The 22,360-nt window shown below is 42.2% G+C and overlaps 1 protein-coding gene across 1 annotated transcript in view; it reads right to left on the bottom strand.

Moving 5' to 3' along the window:
* Window positions 1-10,525, bottom strand: part of PRICKLE1 (prickle planar cell polarity protein 1) — a 66,659-nt gene extending 56,134 nt beyond the window's left edge. The window contains exon 1 of the mRNA XM_050912879.1: window positions 10,425-10,525. The gene's annotated coding sequence lies outside the window, so the exon portion shown is untranslated. The remainder of the gene's footprint in view (window positions 1-10,424) is intronic.
* Window positions 10,526-22,360: the final 11,835 nt, after the last annotated feature.

Raw genomic sequence — 22,360 nt, 5'->3', positions numbered from 1 at the left:
CTTTTGCTTCTCTTGTATCCAAAGACAAATTTTGCACACCAGACCTTAGGCTTTGAAAATACTACCAAAAGTAGTTTCTCTTCCAGACATGCATTGCAGCCTCCACAATAATAACTCAGAAGAGCTTAAAAATGCTCCAAAAATGGTATGACAGAATGAGTCTCAAAGCCATCAGATTAAAAATGAGTAAAACTTGCCACCAGGAAGACCGCCTGCACATCTCTGCATTCAGAAGGCTGTCAGTGCCCTACTCCACAACAAGGACTGCTATACCAGAACAAAGCTGAGAAGCACCCAGCCTCCAGCTGAGAAGAGCTTATTTGATTGACAAGCATATGTATCCCTATCATACACCCTTCTCTGCCCCCACCACTCCTCACATCAGCTATAGGCAAGCACTACTGCACACAATCACAGCAGTTCACAGCAGCAGTGAACACCACACCTGGGTTTAGTCTCCATCATCATGCTACCTCACCGTTGGACAACTATACTTCAAAAGAGCCACAGTTAAAGCTACAATCAATTCACTATGATAAATTAACTATCTAAAATGCTTGATTTTTCCCATGGTAGGTAATGCAAAACCTAGCACGGACAAGGCAGAACTCGCTATTGGAATTAATAGCTGTAGTCCAGAGGTCGGAAGCTGGTTGTGCATCACCTCTGTGGCTGGGAAGCCCCACTGAAGATGGAGGTCTGCAACACTACAACCCTGTGCAGCACAGCAAGCTTCTGTGGCATCTTCTGTCCCTGATACTTCACTGATACATAAGGCCACCACATACTAGCTAAGCAACCTCCTGACTTTTTTTTGGGGGGGGGGGGGCGGGGCACATGGGATTAAAGTTGAAGGGGAAAGCTCAAGGACTCAACAGCACAAGAGGCTAAACACCACAGGGTTTTCACTCTCATCATAATCAAGTTAGAGATAAAATTTAAGTGACATACTAAGCCTATCACGCTCTTCAAGTTTAAAGAGACTCCCTTGTGGACACCTGCGATTCGCTACTCAAGCGGAAAACAAAAATTCAAATAAGCCAATAGATCTACTCCAAGTTAGAATATATGACAAGAGTCAACTATTTCATGTTATTTTTTTAAGCTATAAAAAGAGGCAGTCAAAGCAACATTTCAGTTCAGTAGAGAATGCTGCATTAATTTCAAAAACTAAATAGTGGTAAAGTTGGAGTCTGTTGCACTGGTTAATGAATGAGGTGACTGTTTTCAAAGATATCCACACATGCACAGATCATAGCCAGCATGAACAGTTTTTACAGCACTGCTGTATAATCTCATTCAGTTATTTGACTACTGATGGTAATTAAGGACCATAATCCATTGCCAAAAAATAAACAAATGTGAGCAACCACCAAAACTTAGGCAATGGCAGAAATTGTGTGTGGATATTCCAGGTTTACTGCCCAATACTTAGCTGTTCAGAGAGAATTTGAAGTTAAAAAAAGTTCTTAAGTACGTACAAAACATCATAATGGAGCCAAACACTTTACAAGCACAGGAAAAACAACAATAACTGAGAAATTTTTGTTTATGTAGAATTAGTGTCTTGAATCTGGATAATGAGGAACAAGATTCACAGATTAGTACTACTAAAGCAATAGAAAACCATAAAGAAAGTTTAAGTTGTACGGATAGAGCCAATCCAGCCTTCTTGCCTTCAGGACTTACACAGGAATACAGCTACACCCCAGACTTTTTGTAGGATCTGACCCTAGTAAGGTAAGTACTTTACCATGCATGTTGCTTATTAACTACCAAAACTGATGTAGTAGTACTGAGGTATTAAATCAAAGAAACATGCATCATGATTAGGGGTACTAGCTGTAATGTATTATATATGAAAATGAAACATTATGTACGAAGAGAAACAAGCATAGCAACTGATACCTACAAACTAAAGTCACAGTGGCACATTGAACAATTTCAGGTTAACCAGACTCACTTAAAAATAGAAACCAGAGGCTGGGCTCTTCTCTCACCCCATTTTACATGTCTTTACTTCCATTGATTTCAAGTGGAGTTCTTCACAATTTATGCCATTGTGAGAGGAGAATCAAGCCTTGTGTGTTTGAAAGGAAACAGCAGACATGTTTCCCACCAGAGTGCAGGGGGAGATTTAAAAAAAACACAAGTATATGAACTGTGAAACCGATAGAGTACACAAGCAAAGGCAGGCAAAGAGGCTCTAGCTGGGGGGTGGTGGTGGGGAACTTGCAGCTTATCCAGGGTTTTTGGGGTTTTTTTTTTTTTTTTTTGAAGACTTGGGATTGGTATTAAGAAGTCAGAAGCCCAGTCATTAAACTGGCTTTAAAATAAAATTTTAGAAATAAATATTGCACTTTCTTTCTGACATCACTGATTTATATTTTCCTACAGTTACTCTATGAAATGAGGAGCAGGCCATTTTCTTTGTGAAGGACACAGACTTTCCATTCTCAGAAACTGGGAAGTGGGGGGAGGTCTGAACTATTTGCATCACCAGAAATGGTGCCTAACCATCACTCACACCCAAACTCAAATAGATGATCTTCCAAAAGCCTTCAGGATCATCCAGACAACTAATATCACAGTAGTTAGAAAGAGCAACACTTCCGACTGGAACTCAAGTCAGACAAAGTACTAGATGATTTATAGGTGACAAAACCACTTCATGGTTTGGACCTATGGCACAACAGAAGCTACAGCTTTATGGCCTATTTTTTTGGGTAGCAGCACATGGCTAGGAAGCTCCTCTTTCACGACCCTGGTGAGCAACAATGTGCACTAACACAATCATTGTACCGGTCTGTACTGATTTGGAAAGCTCACTTAAAACAAAAAGCAAGAAAACCCCCAAACCCACAAACGTTTTCAAATCATCTCTACATCCCTGCTCAAGCTGTGCCAGCACAACTAAGCGACAGTGTAAGGGAAATAGCTTGAGTATTGTATCTGGGAATACAGACTTATTTCATTGTTTTATCACGTTTATATACCATAGTCATGCAAGATTGAAGTCATTCATGCTCATTCCGAGTCCAATACTGACAGAATATTACTGTAACTGCCTGTTTGGAAATGCTTTTCCCCCCACTTTCACTCGTGTGCACAACCGGTGTCGCAGCTCACATACTGGTCTTTAAGTTTTCCCCTGCACTCCAGAAGGAAGACATGCCAGCAGTTTCCTTTTAAAAACAAGTCTAGATTCTCTTCTTGCAATTGCATTAAATATTGACTCATTCAGTACGCGACAAAGCAGGAAGGTAAATGCACAGAATTGCATGAAGGAGGATGACTTCTACCTGCGGAAAAAATGTTGCATAGTTCAAGATATACCTGCTGATTTTCGTGAGACCTGTTCTTTCAAAGCATTAGTCTCCTTCCAGAGGCCAGGCGAAGGTGGAACGAGACCCAAGAACAAAACACATATGCCCTTGAATATGCAACTTTTGAGTGTTTTGTAGTTAGTATTTAGATGTTGAACACTGACTTACATATCAAAGTAAAAAAAAAAAAGCCTTAAATGAGCAGGAGCCTGGTATCACCTCAATTCCTAAAATAAGGCCACCAACTATACCTTTGTGCTACTATACCACAGTCAAAGAGTCCTCATCATATCAGTACCTCTTTTACAGCATCAGCTCCAGGCTAATAAGACATCAACTAATAGGTCAAAAAGGTTTATAAACAGCTACAGTACAATATGAGAGACAGGGAGACATTAAAAACTAACTTACCAAAATTACAGCCTAAAAGGTGGCAGATTCAGAACTCGACAATACAGCTCTGAGTGTCAGGGGAGATTTTGCAAAGAAATCTGAAAAGCAATAAATCTGCAGCAATGAGAGAGATGCCTGCTTGTCACTGTGGTCACTTCAGTTCAATCAAATACCTGCATTGCTCAAGTTCAATATATTAACAGCTACTCTAAAACCATAAGAGCTGTTCTTGCATGAAATCAAGAGTTTTATGTAACTTGAAAATCATATATTGAGAAAGAAATGGGCTATCAGCCTGGACCACTGAACTACAGCTTCACACCACCTGAAATCCCCTGCAAAGATTGTCCAAGCAGAAAGGTCAGGGGGTAAAGCTTGACGTTTACTGGATTCACAAACAGCTAAATCAACCATTCAGCTCACTAACCTACTCGGCAGCATCCTTCACTGCAAGCGCTTCCACAGCTTTTTGGCAGCTCATACTTGAGCACAAAAGCAGTACGTAGGGCTCCCTCTTACCAGGCGGATACTCTCTCCAGCCTCACCCTAGTACACGGCTCCCTTCCCCAGAGCCTCCTAAGGGGAGGCCAATGCCCCACAAAAGGGGACCCGCACTCTGGGATCTGGCTGCAGAGAAGAGCTGCTGTAACACAACTGCTTGCTTTTTTAGGCAGCTCACATTTCTCCTGAATAGTAGTGGTACCTCCTAGTAGATACCTGTTGAAATCCAAACCTACGCTGAGCTGCTGAGAGGACAGAACAAAGCTGCACCCTGGGTAACAACATCCTTACCAGGCTGGAAGTTACATACTTTTCCGGTACCTCAGTACAGATGAGAGCCTGGTCTGCTTTCTACATGTTTGGCAGTACTCTAAGATATTCGTTGGCTATCGGCCTGCCAAGCTGTTTAGGCTTATAAATTCCTTCGCACTCGCTTTATACTATTAATTTTGTAAAATATAAACATATCCTCTGTGTATCTTATTCTCATATTCCATATGCACAGAACGAACTCATTTCAGTCCTAGGATGAATGGGAACTCAATATTTATCACACAGATCCACCATGCTTTGCAAACAAGACTGAAAAAAAACCTCTCACAATGAAATTATCCATATGATCTTTCTGATGAGCAAAGCATGAGAAAACAGTTCAAAGCTCTCAGAAAGCCATATGTATAGTTTTACAAAAGACATCTGCAATTCACCAGTGAGGTTCTAGACCTAGCATAATTCATTTAGCAGTCTGTATATATAGATGCAAATACACTAGGTTCAGACATTTCTTCAATGCCTTCCTAAAATTCATTTTAAAGTACATAAATATTCACAACTTTGAATAGTCATCTCAGCATGTGAAGCTTTTATTTTTCCATGAAAATACCAATTCCTGCAAGGAGGTTGAAATAAAGTAAAAATATATTAGTCTTAATGTATGCACACAAACACATGCAATTTCTTTACATAAACACTTTTGAACTTCTGGGTGATTAACTATAGCACTTGATTACAAAGAGATCTTTAAAAAACACCGTCACTAATCATGCACTAATTTTTAACATACTTGAAAACAAGTCAGCTTTTACTGCGGTTAGACAAGTTGATCCACACTTGAAAGTGCAAGGTGGCTTTCAATTTGTGCCATGGTTATTGTGCATTTGTGTTGCTATAGAAAGGAGCCATGGGGGAGGGCAGTGTCCGACTAGCCCATCGGCTCAATGGGTTGAGCAAGAGTGCCTGGGTGCCCCGGCGGAGCCTCTTGCTGAGCTAGCACTATCTCTTCATTAACAAAGTACTCCTGTGACAGAGATTAGGGGAGGGTAAAACAGGTAAAGCTGAACAATTACAGCACTTGTGTCAGAGGTGGTTTACATTGCTCCAATGCGGAACATGGAAATATGGAAGAGATGTGTGCTTTGAGGAGCAGTATAGCAGTATCTGTCTAGATATGTTTAAATATTCAATTGCACAATTCTTAATAAGTAAGTTTTTCATTTCAGTCTTTTTGAGACTGGTGAGAGAAGACAGCTTTCCTACAGAACAAGAGGATGCAAGAGTCCTACCATGCAGCATTATCTGAAGCCTATGTTGCTATATTCATAACTGCGTCTGTGTTCTTATTTTCTTTTTAAAACACTCAAACACCTTCAGAAATGAAGATGTTTAGACAATGAAGACTCCCTTTAAGAAAATTTAAGGGACTAACATCACCCTGCTTAAAAATCTGGAAGATTTATTATAAGCATCATGATAGTGATATGCAGATTTTTAATCATGCTGGTTGCAATTACATAAATCAGTGATCAAATCCACTGAGAAGTCAGTTTTCATATACACCACATTAACACAAACATTAGACATGGATTTGGCACACTGCCGTCAGAGAAGCCTAGTTCTGGAATCATGTAATATTAAGACTGAGGCTACTTGATGCAAGATTAGAAGGCAACAAGCTCAAAAAGGTGGTTGTAACAACATCACAGGAAACAAAATTTATTTTAAATAAAAGCAAAGCAATCATATTTCAATATTTGGATGGTAGTTGGAAATGCTTTTTTGGCATGCAGCTGCTCCACGAAGCTAATATTGTATGTAACTGGAAACATTTCAAAAAACCAGAATTGTTACTAAAGTCAAAGACCATAATTGCAAGCTGTGGGATCTGTGCTTAGATAAAAGAGGGGCAACTGAACAAAACTGTTATCGATATAAACCTACAAGCACACACCATAGTACTCTTATCACTTTATTACCAACTCAGTAGAACTAGAAAGTGGGGGGGGAGAAGAGAAGGAAAATGAGGGAGAGAAGCACACAGGGCAGAACAGCAAGAGCTATCAGGTGCTATAAATCAATGTTTCAAACACAAACCTTAGACAGGAGTACATGACTTTAGTACAGAACAACTGAAATAACACAGTTCCAGCTTTTGTTGATGTGTAATCCACTGGAAATGAAAGGCCTGCCTGAGAGACTGTCTACCCCAGGTTTACTAGCTAGCAAAACACTCTGAGCTTGATCGGTTCAAAATGATCTTGAAGAGCAACTCACCAATCTTGTGGTTATATTTAAGAACTTTTAAGGAGTTAGCCTTCCAGGCAGAGTTCCAAGAAAAGGTAAACTAAAAGCTGTCATTTACAGATCTTTTAAAAATACTAAAAATGTTTGTATTGGCTCATACCTCTTGTATCTGAGCACTTCACTCATTTTGCACATTTAAAAAAGCCTCCTTGCACAAGAACATGCTTGAGAAATATTGTCAGTTTGTGCTGAGAAGTCATTTGCTCATTTAGTTTTGCCAAAAAAAGTATAATGTATTTAGTGCACAATATAAACAAGCAAAATACCAAGAGGAAGAGTTTTAGCAGACCACTTGTGAAATTTTCTTCAGTAACTGGAAATGTCCTTTGACAATGAACCGGCAGCCAAAGAGCTGTTTCTGTAAAAAACGTGTAATTTTGGCAAATTGTGATCTGATAGTCTATCTGGGAATTTCTGCCAGAAATGCCACGACTTCAGTGTGTTATTACTTGCAAAACATGTTTCTTCCCATCATTCTTCAGCCATAAGGTGGGAGGGGGAAAGATGAGCGATAGCTGCGCTGTATCCTTCCAAGCTGGTTCTTCCCATTATACAACTCCTAATCCAAACAATATGAGCACACAAGTAAGAGCTACTCATTTCTGTAAACATTTCCAGGAGCAGGACCTAAGCATGCATGGCTTACACCAAGCATATACTAATGACTAGAGCTAACCTCAAGTTTACCTCTGTTTAAACAGCGTAAGCAGAAAACAGTGCCGGCCAAGCTGCAGCTTAAGCCTTAATTCAAGGGGGTAAACGGAATATTGATATAAGCCACTTGGTCATTATGCACCCATCTCATAATCAAGTATCCTTAATGCAATATTATATCATACAACAATTTTCCCAGAAACACAAATGATGCTTTGTAATTATAAAAAAAAGGTGATGTTTCACAGCATGTTTTTATACCCCAACAGCAGGGATCTCTTTACTTTAGGAGAAGGTAGTGGTAGAAAACAGAAACAAAACCCAGCTTGTTTGTTTTAAATGGACTTCACCACTGCACATACAATTAACTCTGGAATGCACAAGACACAGCATCCAAGCAAACAGAGGCTTTAAATTTAAGTGCAACTCTCAGTCTGCTCTGTTAGAAGCTGTGTATAGCAGCCGTTGACAATATATTACGCAAGATCCATATTACAAAGGGAAAGGACTTTCGGGATAGGATACAAAGGCTGCAGCATTAGAAAGGGTCAAAGCAATCTGCAAAGACATAATATGAACCAAAGCCATTTAAATTACTCTGTAAATGTAGATGTTCATTAGCATAGAAAAGTTTCACAGGAAAACAATGACAAAATAAAAGCCATCTGATTTTCATATACTAATTAATTAAATATGCCAAATGCATTTAATCTTATTATAACCATAGGGGGAGACAGACCAAACTCTTGAAGTTCTGAAAAGCCAGGTCATTAGCATGCCAAGTAATTCTTCAGATCTCCTCCTTATACACAGATTTACATACCCAACTTATATATGTAAGTAAAACCTGGCTCCCCCCTCCTGCCCCCTCCATTTCTCCTTCTTTGGAAGACACTTGCTATCTCCTACTGCTGTATTCTAAACGTCTTATTAAATGTTAGAAAGAACTCGTTTGCTAGGGGAAAAAAAAAAAGCACAGAAGCTGTTTTGCCAAAAGCCCGAGTTAAACACCCCGGTCCACCTAAGACATAGAATAAGCTAGTTGAAAGTGAGATTAATAACATTCTTGCACATATGCATGAAAATCCACACATAGTTTGTAGTCCTTCACTTTTAAGTTCAGATGACATTTCTAGCCATTTCTTGCCTTTCCAAACAAGAAAAGGATTCTGATGTTTACGTAAGGTTCTTCTTGCTTAATAAATCTTAAATCGAAACAGATTTTTCTTTTTTTAAACAATTACCTTCTTCAGAGTTATCATACTACAGGATATTAGGAAAAACCAGACTCTCCTGTTGCTTTTACCCACATCTGACTCCAATCTTAATAGTTTAGCTATTAACCCTGTAAGGTCCCCACACACACACACACCTTGCCCGGTTGATGTTAAAATTTTTATATGACTGATCTGGGCTTACTCATTACAAAACCTTTTGTTATACAGAAAGAGAGCAGCTCCGTGGACCTTGATTTACAGGACACAATTAACTGTGTTGTTGGCAGAACTGCACCAGCCCGGCTCATCCGGGGCTCTGCAGTGAGAAATGAAAGAATCTGTCACTGCAGTCAGAGTAACTGCTCTCCTTCTCTCCTCTCCCCTTCATTCCCTTTCCAAGCCCACTCTGACCTGCTGACATTTTGGGATGAAAACCTGGCCACTGTGATATACCTGTGCTGTAGAGAAGTAATACAAATAACAATAATTCCTCCTAGAAATAATAATAACTAGAGCTGAAGGGGGAAAAATACATCCCGCTAGAAAATCTCACTAGTCAATCTGAGTTTGCCATGCAGAACATGCAGTTTTCAGACCTCAGTTACCAGCTGAACAACGAAAACAGGGAACTTGCCCGGCAGTAACGCTAGCCATTTATTTTTGCCACCTTTTAGGTGTTTGCATGTAGGGAATATGCATTGTTAACCTTTAAATCCTCTGTATAAACATTTCTCAGAGAGCTTGTAAAATATCCCCCGCTGCGTTTCCTGGCTCTCCAGTTGATGGCATTTAGAAACACAGGTACCGGCGGGTGCTTTATTTTGCTTTCCTCGGCCACCCCGCTGGGGTACAATGACAGATTCCTATCCAAGGCCAGACCCGGCCGCCCCAGGCTCGGACCACAACGAAGGCGCCCAGGACTCGGCCCAGCCCAGCCGGATGATAAACGGTGGCTGCTGGAGTCTGAAATCCCGCGGTGGGAATAAATATTCTGGGAGAAGGGGCTCAGGGAGCGTCCATCGCCCTTCCAGAGCGCTCTTCATTGAGGAAGGAAAAAATAAATACATACTTCGCCTAGGTCCGTGCTGCATCTCAGGCGCTGTTTTTTGGGTTTTTTTTTTTGGGGGGGGGGGGGGTGTTTACCCCCCAGTAATACAACGCGCTCGCAGCAGAGAGCCCGAAAGATGCCGCCTGGGTGGCAGACCGAGGTCGCCCCCGGCACGGGTCCCCCCGCTCGGGGCAGGAGGGCGCCCAGAGGCGGACACTTCGCTGAGGAGAAGGGAGAAGGCGGAGGCTGCCTGGAAGAGGCCAGTTGTCACCCCACTGACAGGCAACAGCTGAGCTCCCGCATCTGGACCCTCGTTCAGACCGGCGGACCCGGCTCCGCCGGGCGCACCGAGCCGGCGCCGCGCCATCCCACCCCGCCTCCCCGCCCCGACAGCCGCCGCGGGGCTCGGCGGGACCCCCCCTCCCCGCTCTCCCGAGCCCGCAGCCCCCGTCCAACAACTCCGTGCAGGACGGCGCTACTCCAGCGGCGCTGACAAGTGCCGGCTCTGCGTTCGGCTGGCTCCTTACGGGCACGCCTTGGCGATGCAAACTCCGGGCAGGGCGCAGGACCCCCGCCGCAGAGCGGGATGCCCCGGGAAGGGCTCCGCCGCCGCCAGTGACACGGTCCGGGCTGCGGACGGCGCCCCGCCATACCCGCTGCAGGCTGCCCGTCAGTCCTCGCCCCCCCTGGGGAGCCGCCACTTACCCTCCCCGCAGCGCGGCCGAACCACGGCGACGTATTCCCGGGCGGCTAGCGGCGGCGGGGTCCGTCACATCGACAGCGGGGAAGGCGGGTACCCGGCTCTGCCCCGCGGAGTCAGCGCCGGCGGGAGACGCGCATCTCCGGCAGCGCCGCGGAGGGGACCGACCGTCCGCCCGCCCGAAGCCTCCTCTGCCGCCGGCAGCCTCCGCCGCCCCGCCGCGAGTGGCCGAGCCCCGCGCCCGCTCCCCGCCCTAATGGGGCTCCGCCGCCCCGCGCCCGGGACGGCGACATGCGCGTTCCGCCGCGCCCATTGGCTGCCGCCCGCCAATCGCCGTCGGGCCGGGGCGGCCGGCGGCTCGGAAAACCCGGCGGGGCGGGGCGCGGCGGGGCGGGGCGCGGCGCGAGGGGCGGGGGCCCGGCCCCGCCCAGCCCGGCGCGGTGCCGCCCGTGCGCCCGTCGGCGGCGCCGGGGGAGGTGTGGTGCCGTTTGACGCTCACGGGGGCACGGCAAAACTTGTGAAAACCCCTTTTCCCCCCAATTTGGGAAGGCCGGGGAGCAGGCGGAGCACGGGCAGGCTCCCCCCCCCCCCCCCTTCCGTTTCCCCCGGTCAGACGGAGCTCCGAGGCCAATTGCTGGCTCCTCGCCGCCGGCTCTCGCAGAGGGAGCAGGAGAGGGAAAGTTAATTAAAAACTTTTCCCGCTGATCTGTGCAGAGGTGGGTGATGGAGCCCACTCCGGCTTGCATTTGCGGGCCACGGTATTGTCGGTGGGCTGCGCACACCCACCGATTGCACCCGGGGCACTGCCGGAGAGAACGGGGCGCGGGGCCGTCGCCCTCGGCCCTCATCCTTCCCGGGTGCGTGGAGCCAGCAGCCGCCAGGCTTAGAAAAGCTCCCTGACAGGGTTGGCAGGGGTGGGCACTTCCAAAAGCAAAGCAGCGCTGGTGTTAACGTAAATAAGATGGCAAAACGAATGCAGTAGGCATTAAAGGGACGCTGAGGTAGCCAGGTACACATTTAAATCCCTTCCCTTATGTTGTTATTGGTACTTTTGGCATCTGTTCAAGCTATGGGAGTTTGCAGCCCTTGTTTCAGTTGCTCGCACCTCACACCCTTTAGGCAACGTGAATTGAGCTTCTGGATCTCCAGTGGTCTCACAGTGTTTAAATCCTCTATGAAAAAATCAGAGAAGGATGAGTAACAATGAAGACGTTTAACTTAATATTTTTTTTCCATAGATGTAAATTGGAAGGTGAGATAATTTTACCGGAGTGACTTCTAAGCAATCACAAACTCTCCCCACTTGGTGAAACAAATGTGTTTGGAACCGCGAAAGCTAATATAAAGCTGAAATTTGGTCTGTTGTCTGGCAGTGTCTCTCTTGATTCTCTAAAAAAGGAATTATTTGAGGTTAGGAGAAGGCAATTTTCCCTTCATGTTCTGAAGCACATTTGGTTTTCCTGTGTTAGCAGAATAAGTTTGTTATCTGGAATCCAATCTGGTCAAAATAATCTCTGTATCTGAAAAAAGAAAAATGTAACTCACAGGAAACAACTTTAGACTACAACCCTAGGCTACAACTTTATTACAGGCAAGAGTGTTAAACCTACTTATCACCTTAAAAGTTTCAGCTGCAATTCTAACCCTGGGTGCCCTGCTCTGCTGTTTCCTTGCTCCCTGGGTGTAGTATCACCATCGCGTTGCCGAACACTTCCTTTTAAATCTTAACCAAGTCTGAAAATAAACACTTCCAGATTGCATCTGCATGGAATTTTTCAGAGAGAAAGCAAAGACACTTGTACAGACAGGTGAAACGTCAGAAGAGGCAGCCTCTGTCACTCTTTCCATCAGAATGAATTTGGATTTCTCGTATAATTTAAGAAAAAACACAAAGGATGAAGTAGAAGTGTGAAAAAATGAATACATTCGAAAGGGAATATGAAAAAAAGGATGACAAAGATGGCAAAAGGGCTGCTTGTAGCCATCTGCTGCTATAGAGCTGTTTGTCCCTTGTCCTGTGTTCTTCCTTGCCACCTATTCAAGCATTTCTGTAGCGTTTATCACTAAGATCTAAATACGTTTAGACTGTGCTGGCAGCATTGCATGATTTCCGTCATTTACTTCTTCCCACTTGAGGTTCCAAAGGCATAGGAAATAAGATTGCTTGGCTTTTAAATAACCTTGTCAAAGGTGTTTACAGTCATATATTAGCAGATCTGAATCTGGAATGAAAGAATTTATGGCCAATGCACTCTTTTAAGTTGTATATCTGTTTATCTGATCCTCACTTACAAATGCCTCTAATTAAGCTATAAACTCTTAGTTTCTACTTAACCATATGGGTAGCCTGGGAAGTTTGCTACAGTAATGTAATTTACCCGTTCTACAGCCATGTCTGCAATGCAAATCCAGCACAACTGCTTTAATAGTGTTACAACCTGCTCTATTTTTCACAACGTGGACAGAAATAAAGCATGTCCAAGTTACCAACTGCAGTCCTGATGAAACAGCACAGCCAGTTTTGTCTTTGGACCTACGGGACTTTGTGTCAGGGAGAAAATACACCCATAACCCTGCAAACAGTAGGAAATAAGATAAAAAAAATACAAGCTGCAAATGCAAGTACTGGGGAAGGGGCTGTAATATTCTCCATCAATTTTTTTGCACTTTCCATGGGAGCTACTTGGCTCTCCTGTGATTTTGTTGCATTCTGTCCTTGGATACTGTTCGCAGTTTTTAGTTGCATGCACTTTTCATTCATTTGAAGTCTGGATAATTTGAGGACGGGGTCTACTCTGTCACCTGAGTGGGTTGAGAGAGTCTGTAAGGAAAACTTGCACATAAAAAAGGCCCAGAGTTACAATATCTATTTGTATATCTTAAACTTTCATTAAATATTTTAAAAATATTTATGCAAGAAAAAACATATCAACTACTGATAAACAAGTTTAAAAGGGACTTGAGTCCCAGCTTTGTTACCTTAACATAGTAAAAACCCCAACTTCCATGGGACTGTTACCTATTGTATGAAAAATGTATTCTAAAATACGTTCTATATTTAGGATTTTTCTCTAGAAATTAGTGCTGACAGTTATCATGAATTTCATGTGAGGAATGCAATTTTTGGTGTATGTTGCAGGAGCTTAAAATTTAAAAATGTGAAGTATGAAACGTTTTTGTGTGATTTTGAAGTAGGGGGAAAAGCATCCGTAGAGGTTCACACAGGTACCCTGGAAGGAAATGCCTAGAGCAATCCATCAGACCTTCTTTTCCAATCCTACCTTTTCCAGTAAATACTTTAAATATTTCTTATTATCTTTAAAGTATCCCACGTTTTCATATTGAAACCTTACATACAGAGTTGCAACTGCAACTGCAGGTAGGTGAACAAAAACAGCTCCTTAGCTAGGTAGCAAAAATATAATCTAGCACTGATGTAGCTTTGAGGCTAGCCCGGCTTGGAAGAGATGGCTGGACCAGATGGCTCCCAGAGGTCCCTTCCGACCCTGATCCTATGATCTAGAGCTGTTGGATTCAGCCAGTACAGCAGATATGGGTCAGACTATGCTGTCTAATTACTAAAGCAGTTTAAGTATTGGGGAATGGAAAAAGGCCATGCCTGGAGATGGAGAGTTTGAGTGAAGCATAGCGGTCTTTATACTCACATTAGGACACCCCACAGGTGTCTACTTGGTAGTTTTACTGTGTATTATTTAAAACAAAATTTGTGTTAGATTAGGGGCAAGTATTTGATTTTTTGCAAGGTCAGATTGTACTGTTTTGTTTTGGTTTAGATTTTCTCTGTGGTGTGAAGCATAGGCCAGCTTCATTTGGGGATTTTGGGGGAGGAACAATGCTTTAATTTCTGCTGCTCACTTTCTACAACACTGTACATTGGGTTTATACTTTCTCCTTTTATTTCTTAGTCTTTCTTCAGGAAGGGAGCCCACAATGGGTACAACGGCCATTCTTTTCCTATTTGTACTTCTAAGTAGCAGTAGGAATGCCTCAGTTTCCCTGTTTCCATGCAGAGAATGAAACTGTCTCACACCACATGGGTCTTGTAAGGCTTAGTTAATCTTTGTGCAGCACTTGAGCTTTTCAGACAAAAAGCTGTATAGAAGCACATCAATGGTTAATATCAACAAGAGCACCTTGTTCTAGGTGTACATTGGGTGTTCCTGGGCCACTTCAACTGGAATCAAGTCATGCGGACTGGCGGAAGCAATTAGGCATGAATTTTCAAATGCTGATTCTTATAAACCCAACTCTTTTCTTTGGCATGTACCCAACAATATGTTCTTTATCAGTTGTATAGATGTGGCTTAAAAAACCACGTCTTAATAGCGAGTTTTCAAAATGTCATTGGTTAAGAGGGTTGCTTTCCCCACTACCTTAGCAGGTGTACCGCTTTCCTCCTCTGTATCCTCAGGAGTCTCAACAATCTACATCAGACCTACTCCGAGTGCTGGGTGTTGCAGGGTAGTTGGAAACCTGGTCACCAGTCATTCAAATCAGGGATAGACTGAGGAGTACTATGACTCCATCTCAGCATCCAGGTTTGATTTCTTTTCCCATGTAAACCTGGGTGTAGCATGCATGGAGGGAGGGAATTGCATCCTGATACGGAGTCAGGACAAAGCTGGAATGCATGCTTGCATTTGGGAGAGGGGATGGCTTCTCAGGTTTTCCAGTTCAAGTATTGTTCCAGGCTACAGGGTCTCCTTTTCTGATTTATTTTTGCAATAGTCCTTCATTTTTGTATAAGAGCTCTCCTGCTGATTTTTGTCTGTTTTGTTTCTTTTGGCCTTATCGTACGGCTCCATAACTTTTTCAGCTATATGGTCCTTCCTAATCTCTGTTTAAAAGTCAGCTGAATCCTTGCATGGCCAGCTAAAAAAAGTTCCTTATGGGTTTCATTCCCAGGCATCTTCCCTAGCTATTTAACTCTCTCTGTCCTCTCTTCCTGGGCTAAAATGTTATCCTTATACGAAGGCTTCATGCCCTGCCTTTGATCGCAGACTTCTCCATTGGTTCTTCTAGCCTGGTTATCTCCTATGGATTAGGATAAAATGGGCGACTTGATTGAGATGGAAAGAACGACATTTAGTTTACAATACATGTAAGTAATCCCGGTCCTGTTTCTGAGATCCGCTGCTGTGCCTTTTGCTCCCTCCTGCCAGAGCTGGAGTCGGTCCTGCTAGTTGCAGTGACGTTTGGAGCAGCTCTGGGAAAACATCCCAACGTTTCTGTAGCTATTCCAGACGTGGATGATTGTACTCTGCCTTCTGAGTGGTCTCAGATGAATCTAGTTGTAGTCAAGAAATAATGGCAAAACTCCCTGCGTTTCTCTGGTTCCAGATGAATACTCAGAAACCCGGTGGTCCTTTGCATATCTGTTTCCCAGTCCCACCAGGCATTGGACTCCTACCTGCATGCCTGTGAGGTTACCATGGATTTTTCGCAGCATTTTCCCCAAGAGTGTGGCCATTTCATTGCCTGGAGGTGTTTCTGTTTGAACAGGAGACACCGAGATTGAACAAACTTCTGTTGTCCCTGCTTTGAGAGATGAAACAGCTTTGAGAGCATATGTCTGATCCCACATCCACTGAGACACTTGATGATTAGCCATTTCATAAGATCAACCCAGATTTATAAGTACTACACAGAAAAAAACTTGATAGAAGGCAATAAATATTATTTTGGATAAATATCCACGATGATTTTATGAATCTTTTGTTCTTATTAAATTCAGTTTACTTAAAAATTACACTTTGAGAAGCCAGAGTGTTAAAAGTTAAGGATAATACGCCATACCATTTGTCCTTTTCCTTCTCTATAATGGCACAAGTGTAAATCACAACCCTAACTTGATTAGCTTTTGTTTCACTGTGTTACGGTTTTAACATTATTTAAACATAGTTTGTTATTTAACTGTGCAGAAGATCTTAATCTTTTACTTAAATGTAAATTGCAAAGTACAATCGCTAAACAAATTGATTGAATACCATTGATTATTCATCAAATAATTGTGGCAAATCATGTAATCAATTATTCATCATCCTCAGAGAAGAATAGATGACATGAAGAATAAGCTGTAATTAAGATAAAACACTATGGATTCTGTACTGATAATTTCTTTTGAAATTACAATTCTTGCAATTAAATCAAATTGAAATTAAAATGTGAGTAGCCTGATTGAGGCACTGAGTAATGATTGTACAAAAGTGTAATCTGCTAGAGCGTATTCACGTATGGGGACACAGATGACATTTGCTGCCTGAAATATTTTCTATTTTCCTCCATGCATTACTTCTGTGTAATGCAAGGATGCTGTTATGATTATAGATTTTAGTCTCCTCCATTATTATGTGACCGATGCACCAGTTACAAAAAATAAAGCACATTCTTAAAAACAAATTAAACATTTAATTCCCGTGCTAGATTTGTCTTTAGCCTAATTTGTGTTTTTTCATACTAAGTGACACCCAGAATCTAGATTCACAATGAACATGGATAAATTTACATTGCTGTAAGAATTTGGGTTTGTAAATCTTATGGAGTTTTGACTTTACTAATTGATTTATTATTTCCATGAATACAGGGCCTGACCTGCTGGACATTTAAATCAATGGAAAATCTCCTTTTGTCTTTAGTCATATAACATACCTAGAAAAAGTATCTCTAGGAAATAATAAAAACATCAGCATTAGTGTTCATCAAAACCACTGTTAATAATTAAATAATGTCTCAGTCAATTGGAGTCAGGTAAAAGTGAAGTCTGATCTTGACAGCAGTCTGCAACATGTGTGAATGCTGTCTTGAAATATTCAGCAGTTTTTGACTATCAATCACACGAAAAATGAAAGGAATGAAATGGTCTTCCACCTGAAGAAGTAAACTGGAAGGTCAGTAATGTAGCAAATCATGTTTCTTTTTCAAATTCAAAAAATATTTCAGAAGGATTGATAAAGTTAGGGGATTTTTTAACACCAGGGATGAACTGTTCTCCAGAAGTAATCACTATTCAAGCTATATAACTGAATGCAGCTGTTAGTTGCAAATAACAACCTCACATGACATTTTTTTGATGCTGATAGGATGAGTATGGTAATACACAGAGTACAAATATTTAGGTAGATTTGAAATTCATGTACTGGGAATATGCTTTCAGTTATGATTAGGACTATGATGTAGATATGAGTTGTCTCACAGTTTTTTAGGTCTTTTTGCCTCAATGACGTGCATTGTAACAATCAGTTCAGAAGCCATGAAGGCAAAGTGACATACACGCACATGGAAAAATGTATTCCATTGCCTAAATAGCCGTTGTTTTGAAAAATGAAAAGGGGGAGCAGAATTCAATCAGATTTAAATAGCATTTTAGCTAGACCTCTAAAGTGAGGCAGAAATGGTAATGTCATCAGAAGTATTTCTTTTCTCTCTCCTCTCTGCTAGACAAAATACATTTTACTGGGTCTTTATATTAACTATCAATGAATGAATAATCTTCAATATTTGTTGAAAGTAATTTTGGAAAATAAATGTGAAAAAAACAGACCCAAACCAAAGTGAAAAATATTCAGATTTATGTTATTGAAAGCATGCAATAAATTTGCTTTCTGTGTTTTAAATGCATATCATGTTTTCAGTATTTGATGTTCATTATTCAAATTATTTGTGTTCCCATGTATTAGGCTGCATGACGTTGTTTCTATTTTCTTATTGGGCAAAGGCACTATGCTGCTAGTGTGTGTATAGACAAATTTAAGATTCTGCTTCCGTTAGCAGTTTGAAATGACTTTGAAATGCGTTTTCAGAAAACATTTGAGTTGTAAAACTTGGTAACATGGGAGTTCACGAAAACATAAAAGCCGCGAGTAAATAAATCAAAGGATGCTTTTTGGAAATGGTAAAGAGCCAGAAATCCAACAGAAGGAAAAGGGGATAACGAGTGGGCAGCATTTCTGAAAATCAGAAATGTTTACAGAATTTGAATGATTGTTCTTTTTTCCCCCAGTACTTGCCAGATTCAGATATCAAATATCTTCACTGAAGATGCAACCCAAACAGTTGATAATTAAGCACTGATCTATTTTTCAGGTTTCTTCTCTTCCATGGAGTGTCACAACACAACTTGCTATAGCCCTGACAGCTCCTTTTAGCACTAAGTCTCGTTCTAGGTCTAGTTAGAGGGGACTGTTGCCAAATTCTCGTACTTTTTCATTCTCCATCCTGTAAGGTTCATTGTATATTAATTGCCTCTGTGAAGTGTCAACAATTAAGTAAGCTGAGGTACTGGATGTAAAAAGGCATCCTTGTTCCTTTGGAGGTGTCATTTTCTCAGGCACTGCCTATCTGTCTGTCAAGGTTGACATGTGAAAATATGTCAAGTCGCCTGATTTGTCAGCTAAATATGCCTCATATTTCTTTGCTTGCATTTTATGTAGTTAAACCTGATATAATGGAAACTCCAGAAAGTCAAAACACTGGAGTCAGCGAAGCAGGATTTGGCAAACTCACACTGCATTATTTGGCCAGTTTAAGCTAATTGGGAAGAAAATTTCTCAGGACTGACTGTACTCTTCAGATTGTTTTGAGATTCTCTATAATACAATATGATTTTATTCTGTACATTTTTTAATCGCATCAAAGGAAAGCACCTGAGCCAATGCACTTAAAATTGGGTACAAAAATTACAGAATCACAACCTTTTGTAAAATCTTTCAGCACATTTCCTTCATACTTAGAAAACAGTGTTTTCTTGTGAGTGTGTTAATTGGGATCCTTTTCATTCTTCTCATTGTACGAATCTGAGAAATTTGCTCACCCACGAAGATATCTTACAAAGTCCCTATTCTTTCATCCAGTGGCAAAACTGTATCTTGAAATGTAATCAGTGGGAAATTTGTCAGGATTAGTCAGTACTTGTCAAATCTATGTCAAACCATGGCAATATCTCACTGACCCCTAGCTCATGATTTATCAAATGTAGCTAACACACACACAAAATGAAAACAGATTTTAAAAGGCGGAAAAGAGGGCAGAAATGGCATTCATGAAGTGAAAGCATTTTCTTTTCTAATCGATATAGTTTCGAAGCTAAGACATGGTCAAAGACATTGCAGACAATACCAACACAGGGAGGAGAGCACTGTCTTTAGAAAATTTGTATCTGCATTGGTACTTCCGAAAGGTGATCTTGGCTTGGAAAATCAATGGGATGCATGCCAACTGGAAGAAGTTCAGGCCCAGATCCACATAGCTGATGGCGGAGAGCGTGATTCCCATCTTTCGTACGCCAGCCTGGTCACCAGAACACTAACCTGAGGCTTGGCTACCTTGTTTCTCTTCCATCCACAGCTTAAGGGCTAAAATTCCTATCTCCTACCTTGCAGAGGAATGACCTGAAAACTGTGCTGGAGAAACAGAGCACAGGGTGCTGGGCAGGAAAGTAACCATTCATCTGACCAGGGAGGGTGTAAGAGGGAGCGGGATCAAGGAGGAGTGAGGAAATATAGGTATAAGAAAACACAGCTGGACACGTGGCATTATCTGCCTTCCCAGCACTGTTTCTTATTTTACTAGTGACTTTAACTCCTGCTGTATGAGCATCCTGAAGTCTGAGATGCGGATCAAAGCCTTACCCTTGGCTGCGAGCTGCCCGTGCCCCTGGGCAGCACAGTCGCACTGTAGCTTTGTTCGCTCTCCTCAGCATCACGAGTCTCACTCTCCTTCCTGGATGGTGATGCAGCTTTGACAGCAGCAGTGAAGAGTTTTGCTCTCCCTTATTCCCTTGCTGTTACTCTACTCAGGGAAATTACTTCGTCCTAGGCCTGTCACTTAGCCAAGTGCTTTAAACAAGAAGGTATTAAGTAAATAATGGATAATCACTGCAAGACATCTTTAAAATAATGAGGAGTGAGCCACTGAGAGCCAAAGGGATAACTTAAGTGTCTAAATCCAGATGAGGTTTCAGGTTGTCGTTCATTAAATTGCTTAGGCATGTGTCTGGGAGCTGATTAGAAGAGAGGTGGGATCTCATTTTTACCTCGTTCTATGACATTTGCTATTAAGTTCCCTCCCCTGACATACCATCCCCGTACCACCTGCTTGCTCAGCACCTCTGCTGCTGTGTGTGTCACTGTCAGGAGGTGCCCGCTGGGACCAGGGGGCTTGTTTAACAGATTCCATTCCAGGAAGAGGGCATCCAAAAATGAGGGGCGCAGCACTGTGTCCAGAACGGTTTTTATCAATCTGAGTCCTATGAGCAAAAATTATGAGCTCTCTGAAGTCTGATTTACTGTTCACAGAAATGGAATGGAAGAGAAACATGCTCCTTTTTTTTTGTTTCACAAACAAAAGTGAAATACGAGGTGCAAGGTAATATGTGAGTATGTCCAAAATGTATATGAAGTAGTGGGTATGTTTGGTGCATTAGTTTGGACCTGGCAATCCTGGAAAAACCAGTTTCTGTCTCCTTGATTCACAAAAAAATCAAGGAGACAAACTCTGCCCTCAGATACTGACCCGTGACTCCTGCTGAGGTCAGTGAGAATTGGCTGTGTTACTCTAGAAGCAGAATTTTGCCTGGAAAACAGAATCTAGTAGAAACTATGGTACTCTCTTCACTGCTAGAAATTTGCTGGCTTTGCTTTCTTTACCGCCCCACCCCCCCACCCCCCCAATTCAAATGGAAAAAATTGACTTTGTGCACAGGTACCTTTGAGATGCTGAGTTACTATCAGTGTGCAAAATGACCCTTCTTCGATGCAGCAGGCTTGCAGAAGGTGTGGTGGAGGGCGAGAAGACAGTGTGCCGGTAAATACATTCAAGGAGGGGGAGATGAAACAGTTGAGATAAATCTTGAAACAGTCATCAAAATCAATCCCATTGTGGGATATTGTTGGAGGTATTGCACTTCACTCGATTCCTTTGACTGATTCCCGGTTATACATCAGCGTGGTGGAAAGCTCTCTGCTCTCTGTGACTGCCCCCGAATCTCTGAGATGCATGTGAGTCTTCATGCCCTGCATGCAAGATCCAAGTCACAGAGAAGTCCTTCAACAGGACTTCCAGAGATGAAAAGATGTTTTCCTGGTTTCGGCTGGGAACCACGACAGATGTAAATAACTTAAGTACAATTTCTTTGACAAGTACAGTAATAATGAAAGATGTAAGGCTGCTAATCCAGTCCCTAGGACCAAGTGCTTGAAGAAAATATATAAAGAATAACCTCCAAGATAAAAAGGGTAACCAGAGCCTACTGAGTTTCTCACCATCATCCTATCTTGTCCTATTGCTGCTCCACTCAGCAGCAGCAAACTTCTTAACTGTTACTCCTATTTGATAGACAACCTGTTTCTCCATTTTCTCTCCCTGCCATTTTTCAGGCAGCTGTCTCTAGATTGCTAGGTTTCCTAACTCTCCTGAGTGTTTAATCCTGATTTCATGTAGGACTTCCATATTCTTTGCTCTGAATCTTATGGGGACCTCCACTGCTTCGAAGTTCTTCATAATTTCCCAGATACTATAGTATAGGACAGACCATTGCAATTTGGGATGCAGCAACACTCTTCCCCAGCTATTCCCTCTTCAGCCTTACTCAATAGGCTGGACCTAGTTTTAAAGATACTGTCGTGTGGAAGTATTCATTGTGCTTCATAACATTGGCTAGGTAGAGTTTATACTCATAAACAAGTAACCATTCTTCCTCTTTCTTATCTATGCAATACTATAGTATCAGAAAGCCAATAGATTACCACAAAATAGACGTAGAGGAGCTGGGTGCACTGGAAAATGTGAAAAGTCTACCCCATGTTAAGTTCAAACCCAAAGCACACATTCACCTCAAAACTGAATTTCCATGAGGTACACGGTCTTTCATATGAACCTCTGGGTTTGTCTTAACTCATAACACTCATGTCATCCTGTACAATTT

Source organism: Gymnogyps californianus, chromosome 1, assembly GCF_018139145.2.
Source record: "Gymnogyps californianus isolate 813 chromosome 1, ASM1813914v2, whole genome shotgun sequence".
In the NCBI taxonomy this organism is placed as follows: Eukaryota; Metazoa; Chordata; class Aves; order Accipitriformes; family Cathartidae; genus Gymnogyps; species Gymnogyps californianus.
This window is presented reverse-complemented; position numbering and strand designations above follow the sequence as displayed.